This window comes from Trematomus bernacchii, unplaced genomic scaffold (assembly GCF_902827165.1).
Source record: "Trematomus bernacchii unplaced genomic scaffold, fTreBer1.1, whole genome shotgun sequence".
Taxonomy (NCBI): Eukaryota; Metazoa; Chordata; class Actinopteri; order Perciformes; family Nototheniidae; genus Trematomus; species Trematomus bernacchii.
The window spans coordinates 2059769-2070428 of record NW_022987720.1 but is presented as its reverse complement, the minus strand read 5'-3'; positions in this window follow the sequence as shown (position 1 = coordinate 2070428).

The following is a 10660-nucleotide window of genomic DNA, read 5'->3' as shown; positions in this document are numbered from 1 at the left end:
AAATAAAGTATGTGCTGGGTCACTTAGGTTCAATGAACCCAAAAAACACAGCCCAATAACATTATACATAATGTGCAGTAGATCATAATACAAATCAATTGTTATGGATTCAAGAGAAATGTAGAATAACTAAAAAACTGCAGACTGGAAAATAATGTTTTACTGGAGATCTTCCAATAAGGCCAATGGCAATATGAATTTGGGATCAGCTAACATGAGCTGATATCAGCCCACCAATGTTTTGGCCAAGCTCCTTCCAAAATTAAACTATGATCTTCCCAAACTCAAACAAAACATTGCTTAATCATTCAGCAACACATCACGCCATGTGTTTTTGCTCAAATCGATTCAGATCAAATTTCTAAATGTTTTGGTGGATAGTGGATGGAAAAAGCAAGGAAGATGCTTTATAAAGAAACAGCCAAGCATAATGTTGTACTCTCTGAACAAGGTTCAACAAAATATGAATTATTTGTGTCCTTGTTCAGTCTCTTGCATGCCAACAAGAACACTTTCACTCTGAAACACGAGCTAACACACCTCAGACTGCACCGACTGCATTTCACATGCATTTTACATTTCTCTTATGTAACTTGTTATCAACATATTAGACAACAAATTAACCCTAATAATAAGTTACAAAGGCATCAACAGATATAGAGCGAACAGAGAAAAGGACAGTCATAGGATCATCATAAGCTGACAGTGGTCATAGTAGGTTAAATTGATTTATAACAAAAGCATTGTCTTAATACAACTTGTTTTGGAATGTGAAATGCTATCTTATTGGCTGTTGCATGGGTGAAAGCCTACGCAAAGTTATTCTTGATCTTTGCAGTTTCTAAGATGGAGTTTGGTAATTGCTTTGGTCTCACTTATGTCCTTGTGCTGCTTGTGAGTTATACAAGCTTTCTGGGGACATTTATCAGCCCTCCTCAAAGGAAAACCCTGAGTCTTGATATGAGGCCAGTGTTTACATTTATTGTGTGCATAAGGATACACCTGTGGGAATAATATTTAGTTGTGCTAAAAAGCCCCATGAAGATGTTTGTTTTGCAAAAAGGCTGACTCGGGGCACCTTCAGGAGATTTTTGTATTAAAGTTTGAACGGTTCTAAAGAAACTTTCTTTCCATTTGAACATAACAAATATTCTGGACTAAAAGTTATTCAAGAGATTAAAGAGAGAAACTGTGATAATACAATACAATACAAATGCAAAAAACATTAATTTGTCTCAATTCTAGTTCAGATTTCCTCTCTTACAGAGGCTGACACCAATCTAGTCTCGGTAACACCTGTCCTCTCAGGGAAGGAATTATTTTTATCTTGGCATTGCTACCCTGTACATCAACATGTGAATCATACTGTACCACTCTTAAGAAGCGTGTATATGTCAAATATGTATCTGTTTCCAATTCTAATGAACATAAAATAAATAAATTCAGTTTTTCAATCTCACCACTTTACTTTTTAATTTCAGAAATTTAAATTAAGTTTATATGGATGGTTAAAAAAATTGGTAAATATATAGTTCCCTTGAAACTAAAGCCTGTGAAATAGTGACAACTTTCATAAAGTTATAAAATGCAATTGACAGTTTCAATACTGACATATGTATGTATCGCAGCACCTTGTACTTATTGCACATCTTTGTCCAGAAGATTAAAGTAACCAGGTAATCACATCTGCTGTTCAAGAGTCAGACATCAGTTTGTTTCTATAACAGTCGAGGCGGAGTTGTGTGAAGCTCTAATCTGACCCCAAATCTGTAGTTACAGTCACCACCTCAGGTTTGGGATTAAGGTGTGGTTATGTAACTCTGTCAGAAGCTTGGCAGGGATCAGCGGGTATTGTCAACCTGACTGTGTGCTTCAAAGGAGCTGACCGGAGGAATCATGATACTGTGGTATCACTGGAGCCGAGCTTGCCTTTTCTGTTTATTCTCTTTCTTTCAGCTAACCTAGATAGAGTTCTTTGTAATTTGCAGCCCTTCAATTCTGATCCGATAAAAACAATGCTTTAGTAGGCCATTTGAAGGTCAGATAAGGTCATTTGAAACGTATAGCTCAGGGGTCATTGAATCATATTGCATTAATGTGACCATGACATGACCCCAAAGTCAGAATTGATTTATTGACTGATCATACATCAGTTGTGTTCCAGACTACTGGAGAAAAGAAAGGCCATTACAATTATTTGCAAAAGCATTTCCTATAACGGAAGTTCTTTATTGTGCCAAAAGGGGATGTGATTTAACTACAAAAAGCAAAAAAACACAAGATATTAAAACATTAAGACAATGAAACCAGAATAGACTGTAAAAAGTGCCCAAATTGTATTGCTTCTTGACAATGTCACCTCTATCTGCGTGCAACTCTGTGGCATTATAACAAAGAAGTAAGAAAGAAACCTCAACGCTTACTACATATGATTGTAAGTAGTAAGTGACATACAGTATGCCCTAACGTTTCCATTGAGAGGAAGGTGGTGGGGTCTTAGGCTTTATTACCATGGCAACAGGTCTCCCTGAGGACTAACAGCTGGGGCACAGAGTGTTATGACGTTTCTGGCCCACCGCCCAGTAACTCCCCCCCCCCCCCCCTCTTCTTCATGTCTCGTCCTTCACTTTCCCCAGGACCGACCGCCCGAAGCTGCTGCTCGCTGTGTGAATCTTATTACACGATGACAAACAAAACACTGGGGGCCGAGGCCACCATGGAAGCCTCCTGATTGGTCAAGCCTGCAGGGGTGTGTGCACAAACAGTCTTACATAAGAGGTCAGATTTCCCTTCCTAGAAAGAGAAGAAGAAGAAGTCAAAAACATGAAGACTGTAGCCTCGTCTCAATACCCCTCCTCGACTCGCGTCCCTTCCTTGCGTCTTAGCTCCGCCTCCGTAAGATGCGAGCGAGAGACACGAGGAGGAGACGCGAGGAGAGTCCTCAGGTATTAAATGGGATGTCCTCGTTCACTCAAACGTCACTCTTAAACGACGTCTGTTAATGATGACATGTGCACAGCTGTATCCCCTCTCGTCGGGCTTAACTGAATAACCCTTTAGCACCGGCCCATTTGTTGTTAAATATTTATTTAAATGAATGAATCTTTATCTTGTTAGTCAAGGAATTCAATGTATGATGGTTGGTCCTGCTTTTGTGTTCCGTTTTGGTGTAAAATGTACATTTCAATAAAATTATAATTATAGTAATGTGAAAGCCTTTACTCTGAAAATGTGTGTCCTGTAGATCCCCACATTCACCACAAACCCACATTCAGGACTGTGCATTTTAAATAATTTAACTCCTGAATATCTTAACACAAAACAAAACAAATAATTTTTATTTATCAAGATCTAGCCATTTATGAAATAGCTTTCTTAATAGCTATGTTTTAGTGACGTTCAAGATCATTAAACATGACTTAAATTGTTAGTATAACCTTAAGAAATGAATTGCACATAATAATTCCCACGGAGCTGTGAGCACTTAGACATTTATGTGACGCTTTTCCACTCATTCTTCCAGTTCTCCGTTTTCCTGTGTTGAAATCGACCAGCTGTGAAGGTGGGGGCGGGGCTTATATACGCGAGTAGTGAAAACACTTCCGCGTAGTCTGCTCTCGTGTATCCTCCCTTTCGTCTCCTCCCGCACCCCTCCTCCCTCACCCCTCCTCGACTCCTCCGTGTGCATTTCAGCTATTGGGACGTCCTTCAAAATGGCGTGTCTTGATCGATTTCCGGGTCAAGTCCCGGAGGAGGGGAAGAGAGGAGTCGAGGAGGGGTATTGGGATGAGGCTATTGCAGCTTGCTTCCTTCTTCCAACACACCAATGAAGAAGCGTTTGTCACATTCACAGCATGCAAAACAAAATGATATGTAGGAATGTGATGCCTCGGCAACAGGTCTATGTGATGCATCACATTTGCTAGCAAGTTCCTGTATGTGCTGTAAATCCTGAAAGATATGTTGATTCTCCAGCATCAGTCAACTGTATGCCACTGTTAGTTATTTAAAACAAACTCTCACATTGCAAATGTAAAAATAATGCAAAACCAGTGCAAATATTTTCAGTGCAATTCCATTTTGCCAGACAGTTTGTAAACAGAAATGTTCATACAGTGTCAAGTCTTAATTAAAAGGAATCTCTGTTGAACATTAATATTCAACATAAAACAAAATGTGCTGCTATTTACATTCAAGGGCACATGTTTGTAATTGTGCCAGTCAGTATGACTAAGGTACTTTCAAGTCTATTTAAAGGAGGTCTTAACAATGTTTTGTCTAGCACCGTTACACATTGTGAAATCATTCCTACACAGGAAATATTGGTGAGTATTTTTTCCAGAGTAATTACTATTTTGCTCTGAAATAGTGATATTTAATCATTTTGGAGTGTATTTATTACTCATAGCTTCTAGAGTGCAATCAAAAATGCAGAGTCAATTCTATTGGAGTTAAACCATGACCACGCTGTAACGGAGGTGATCTCTGGGGCCATAGATCTCGGTCTCCGTTACGGATTATATGCTTCATTATTGGTGAAGTATATTCATTTGTTCCACGCTAAAACATTGCACAGGAAGCATGTGATTATATGTCATTTATGCATATATTTGTCACAATCTGTCTATGTTTTAGTTTGTCTGTCTCTGTTTCCTGTTTTAGTTTGAAAAGTGTTCCCCCTCCCGTCTTGTCTGTTGCTGGTGATTGCGTTCACCTGGTGCCCTGTGTTTCTCCTCCCTCCTCACCTGTGTCTTGTTGGTTTGATTAGTCCTGTGTGTATTTAGGTTCTGTTTTCCTGTTAGTGTGTGTGTGTGAGAGATCCTTGGTGCTGGTGACTGTGTTCACGTGAGACAGTCATATTGAGGCTGTGTATCCTGTACCACAAAGAGGAATAAATGCCCACACCGGGTTGTATTTGAACTCTCTGCCTCTGCCTCCTTGCTTGGTTGGGCCGCTCAATGGTCAGCTTCACACACGCCCACTCATGTTCCTTAAGCACTTTGGTTTATTGACCTTTTTTATTGTAAAGATCATTATGGTTAATTTATTCTATTCTGAGTAAAATTACCTTCTATTGGGAGTAAAATTACCTTCTATTGGGAGTAAAATTACCTTCTATTGGGAGTAAAATGGCAGTAGAGTTGTTTTTAATATACACTACATAGAGTAAATAACCATTAAGCAGAGTCAAATCTAAGCACATAATAGAGTAAAATGAACTCTAAAAATACAACTCTGAACAAAGAGTACATTTACTCTATATAGGTTGGGACCAAATGTTATATTTTTAGAGTAAAATTTTCTTCAATTTGAATCAATTATACTCAGAGAAATTTACTGTGTACTTAAAAGGATGTGTGAAGAAAGCCTGCATACAGCACACTTGTGAAAGGTTAGTTAAAGTATGTGAAGAGAAAAATATAATTTTTCATTCCCAAGTGAGCTCCTGTAATGTTTTCAGTCTGAGTGGCTCTTGATTGAGACTAAACAGAAAATATGCACAACACTTAACATTTATTTCAGTTGAATGAAGCTAATCTCTCAGGCACTCAGGCAGTCTGTGTTCTATTTCGTATAAGGCTTCGCCCTCTAAGGCTATCGCTATTGGGTAATCCCACTGCGCATGCGCAGCACTGACAGACTTAATCCACGCCCACCTATGACGTGGGCCCCACCTACAGCCTCACTTCCGTATAAATAGGAAGTAGGCCCGACCAACTGCTCCCACAGACAGCGGAGAGAGGACGCTCTCGCTGCTGCGGCCAAGGATGATTAGCTAGTCCAGGAGTCTTACTCCGTGGACCAAGACCTTGATTTATGGGATCCGAGTGGCGGGCAGCAGTCAGGCGACTCTTTCCCCTCCATTCACGGATCACCATGGGGTTCCCCCGGCCCCATCCTCCCTCTCCTCCGGACAGGGGAGACAGGGCGGGGGCTCGGGGTCAGCCCGACATATGAGTTACGACCGGCTGTGGCTGGCTCGCTCCAGGGAGAAAGGAAGCGGCTTTACACAGACGATACAGGTAAGTACTGCCGGGGATGGGAGCACGCAAACGCGGCTCTCACTCCCCAGGTGTCGTGCACTCATTGTGTCCGTCTCCCTCTGGCCCACAGACAGCAGAGAGCGGACGCTCTCGCGGCTACGGCTGAGGATGATTGGCTAGTCCAGGAGTCTTACTCTGTGGATCAAGCCCTTGATTTATTGGATCCGAGTGGCGGGCAGCAGTCACGGATCACCATGTGGTTCCCCCGGCCCCATCCTCCCTCTCCTCCGAACGGGGGAGACTGTCAGCCCGACAGCCGAGCCTATGGGTTCGGCTGCCGGGCTGACACCGGGTCACCGGGTCCCTCTATCCGCCATCTCGGATCTGCCGTATAGGCGGTATTCTCCAGGAACTCCCGGAGATCATCGGAAAGGCAGCCGCCTAATGAGATCTCCCCGTTCCCCCGGTTCAGGAGAGCTCTCCTCCGGATGACATAAAAAAGCTGTATAAGCGGCTGCCTCATAGCCTATCGGTTATTAGGCAGCAGGGCTTGCGGCACAAACCGGCTGTCTTTAAAACCTGTCGGTTGATTAGACAGCACGGGCTTGTTTCCTATGTCACAGATATACCTCCACACACCTCCGCTCATTCCTCAAGCGGGTTTGAGCGTGAACGCGCCTCAATGTCCGGTTTACGAGCCTTCTCTTAAACGGAGACATGATGAGAGCCGCTGTGACAATACAACGTGTGGAGGTGCATAAGCCAGCTGGGGTTAACCGGTCGGTTAACAGACAGCGGGGCTCGCCGTTTGAGCCGGCTGTAACCTGTCCGTTAGCAGGCAGCAGGGCTCGCGGCACAAGCCATGCTGTATTTAACCAGGCGGTTATTAGATAGCAGGGCTTGACGTTTAAACCTGATGCTCCTAACCTGTCGGTTAGCAGGCAGCACGGTTTTTTCCTCTGTCACAAACCGGCTGTCTTTAAAACCTGTCGGTTGATTAGACAGCACGGGCTTGTTTCCTATGTCACAGATATGCCTCCACACACCTCCGCTCATTCCTCAAGCGGGTTTGAGTGTGAACGCGCCTCAATGTCCGGTTTACGAGCCTTCTCTTAAACGGAGACATGATGAGAGCCGCTGTGCAATACAACGTGTGGAGGTGCATAAGCCAGCTGGGGTTAACCGGTCGGTTAACAGACAGCGGGGCTCGCCGTTTGAGCCGGCTGTAACCCGTCAGTTAGCAGGCAGCAGGGCTCGCGGCACAAGCCATGCTGTATTTAACCAGGCGGTTATTAGATAGCAGGGCTTGACGTTTAAACCTGATGCTCCTAACCTGTCGGTTAGCAGGCAGCACGGTTTTTTCCTCTGTCCCAGATGTGCCTACTACACACGGTCGTAATGAGCCCAGGGCTGTTATTACGCACTGTGTGAATAGCTCTGCACACACCTCCGCTCATTCCTCAGCAGGGTTGAGCGGGAACGCGCCTCAATGTCCAGTTTTACGAGCCTTAACACTCCTAAACAGAGACAGGGTGAGAGCCGGTGTGAGATGCAGCGTGTGGAGGCCCCCTCCGGCTCTGACGTGGCTCGTCACCATGACAACCACAGCACTTTCCAGAGCATGTCGCGCGCTCTCAGAGTATTACTCAGAGGGCGGCGCGTGTGTTCGGTGGACAGATGGTTAATATTATGCAGCAAGGCCCACCGGGTAAGCCGGCTGCCCCTAACCTTTGTCTGCGTGCGCATCTCTCCCAGATGAGCTAAACAGTTTTTTTGCACGCTTTGAGAGCAGCCAGGCTGTGGAGGTACAGAGGGACCAGGAGCTACACTGCCCTTTTGTTTTAAATAGGGCAGATGTGTGTAAATCCTTTAAAAGGGTTAACCCACACAAGGCTCCTGGACCTGATGGCATCCCTGGCCGTGTTCTCAGGGTGTGTGCAGTTCAGCTGGCAGAGGTGTTCACAGACATCTTCAACAGGTCCCTGCTGCAGTCTGTAGTCCCCACATGTCTTAAACACTCCACCATCATTCCTGTCCCCAAAAAGACAATCATCACCTGCCCCAACGACTACCGCCCAGTAGCACTCACCTCCATCATAATGAAGTGCTTTGAGCGGTTAGTCAAATTATTCATCACCTCCTCCCTCCCTGAATCTCTGGACCCCCTGCAGTTTGCCTACAGAGCAAACAGGTCCACAGACGACGCCATAGCCCTCACCCTCCACACTGCCCTCTCACACCTGGACCCGAAGAACAGGAACACATATGTGAGAATGCTGTTCATTGACTACAGTTCAGCATTCAACACCATTGTGCCCTCCAAGCTGGCCATCAAGCTCAGAGACCTCGGGCTCAACAGCGCCCTCTGTGACTGGATCCTGAACTTCCTGACGGGCAGACCCCAGGCAGTGCGGGTGGGAAATATCACATCCTCCACCCTGATTCTCAACACCGGTGCCCCTCAAGGCTGCGTGCTCAGCCCTCTCCTCTACTCCCTGTTCACCCACGACTGCGTGGCCACACACAGCTCCAACACCATCGTGAAGTTTGCTGATGACACGACCGTCATCGGCCAGATCACAGACGATGACGAGACGGCGTACAGAGAGGAGGTCGAAAACCTGACATCTTGGTGCCAGGAGAACAACCTCCATCTCAACATCAGCAAAACAAAGGAGCTGATTGTGGACTACAGGAAGCAGCAGGGAGAGGGACACGCCCCCATCGCCATCAATGGGACTACGGTGGAGAGAGTCAAAAGCTTCAGGTTCCTTGGGGTCCACATCACTGAGGACCTGACATGGTCTCTTCACACCACCACCATCACCAAGAAAGCTCGACAGCGGCTCTTCTTCCTCCGCAGGTTGAGGAGGTTCAAAATGGATTCCAGGATACTCTGCAACTTCTACAGGTGCACGATAGAGAGTATCCTCACTGGCAGCATGACGGCCTGGTACGGCAGCTGCACCGACCTCGATCGTAAGGCTTTACAGAGGGTGGTGAAAACTGCACAGCACATCACCAGGACGGAGCTGCCATCCATGGAGGACCTTTACTCCCAGCGGCTCAGGAAGAAATCACTACGGATTATCAAAGACCCCCATCACCCCAGCCACAAACTGTTCTTTCTGTTGCCGTCTGGCAGACGTTACCGCAGCATCCTGGCAAGGACAAGAAGATTCGGAGACAGTTTCTTCCCGCGGGCAGTGAGACTGTTAAAAAATTGAACTGTTGAAACAACTTCAAACATTCAACTGCTACTCAGTAGTATGTATCTAATACCTAATATATATATATCATTCCAATAACTTGTATATAGACTCATACTGCACTATTCCACATCATAACTTTATTTCATTTTTATAACTATTATTATTTTTGTATTGCTCATGCTCTTATTGTTATTATGTTATGTTATTATGTTGCATTGTTGGAGAAGCCTGTGACATAAGATTTTCAACTGCATAATTACTCTGTAGCTATGTCAGATTGACAATAAAGAACCTTGAACCTTGAACCTTGAACCTTGAACCTTTCGGTTATAGGCAGCATGGCTCGCTGCATAAATCTGCTGTCTTTAAAACCTATTGGTTTTTAGGCAGCTCGGTTTTTCTCCTCTGTCCCAGACCTACCTCCTACACACGGTTGTAATAAGCCCACGAGTGCCATTATTACAGTGTGGACAGCACTGCACACACCTCCGCTCATCCCTTAGGGGTGTTGAGCGTGAACGCACCTCAAGCTCCGGTTTACGAGCTTTCTCCTAAACGTGACATAAATGAGAGTCTGTGTGAAATGCAGCGTCTGGAGGACTCTGGCGTGGCTCGTCACCATGACAACCACAGCACATCCAGAGCAGGTTCGCGCGCTGAGTGGACAGCGCGTGTGTTCGATGGACAGAGGGAAGTACTGTAATATGCAGCAAGGCTCCCCGGTTAAGCCGGCTGCCAATATCCTATTGGTTACTTGGCAGCATGGCTCGCTGCTTAAGCCGGCTGGGTTTTTTAACTTATCAGTTAATAAAACAGCAGGGCTTACTATTCAATTCGTCTACCTTAAACCGTACGGTTATTAGGCAGCACGGATTTTTCCTCTGTCTCAGACGTACCTCCTACCCACGGTCGTAATGAGCTCACACCCCCCAGGTGTCATGCTCACTAGGTACCCATCTCCCTCTGGCCCTCAAACAGCAGAGAGCGGACGCTCTCGCTGCTGCTGCTGCGGTCGAGGATGATTGGGCAGTCCAGGAGGTTTACTCCGTGGACGAAGCCTTGAGTCCTGGGTCCGAGTGGAGGGCACAAGTCGGATGACTACGCCCCCTCCATTAATGGATCAAAGGGGCCATTATTACGCCTCGTGGGGACAGCTCTGCACACACCTCCGCTCATCCCTTAGTGGTGTTGAGCGTGAACGCGCGGTTTACGAGACTTCTCCTAAAACGGCGACATAATGAGAGCCTGTGTGAAATGCAGTGTGTGGAGGGCTCTGGCGTGGTTTGCCACCAACCACAGCACATCCAGAGAATGTACACCCGGCGCTATCAGAGTATTACTCAGGGTGGCGGCGTGTGTGTCTGATGGACAGATGGATAAGAGGCGGATGGGCAGAGGGTAGTCTCTGCAGTTCGCCTCTCCCCTCCACAGTTCTACGGGATAACAGGGAACCCTGTCATCCCA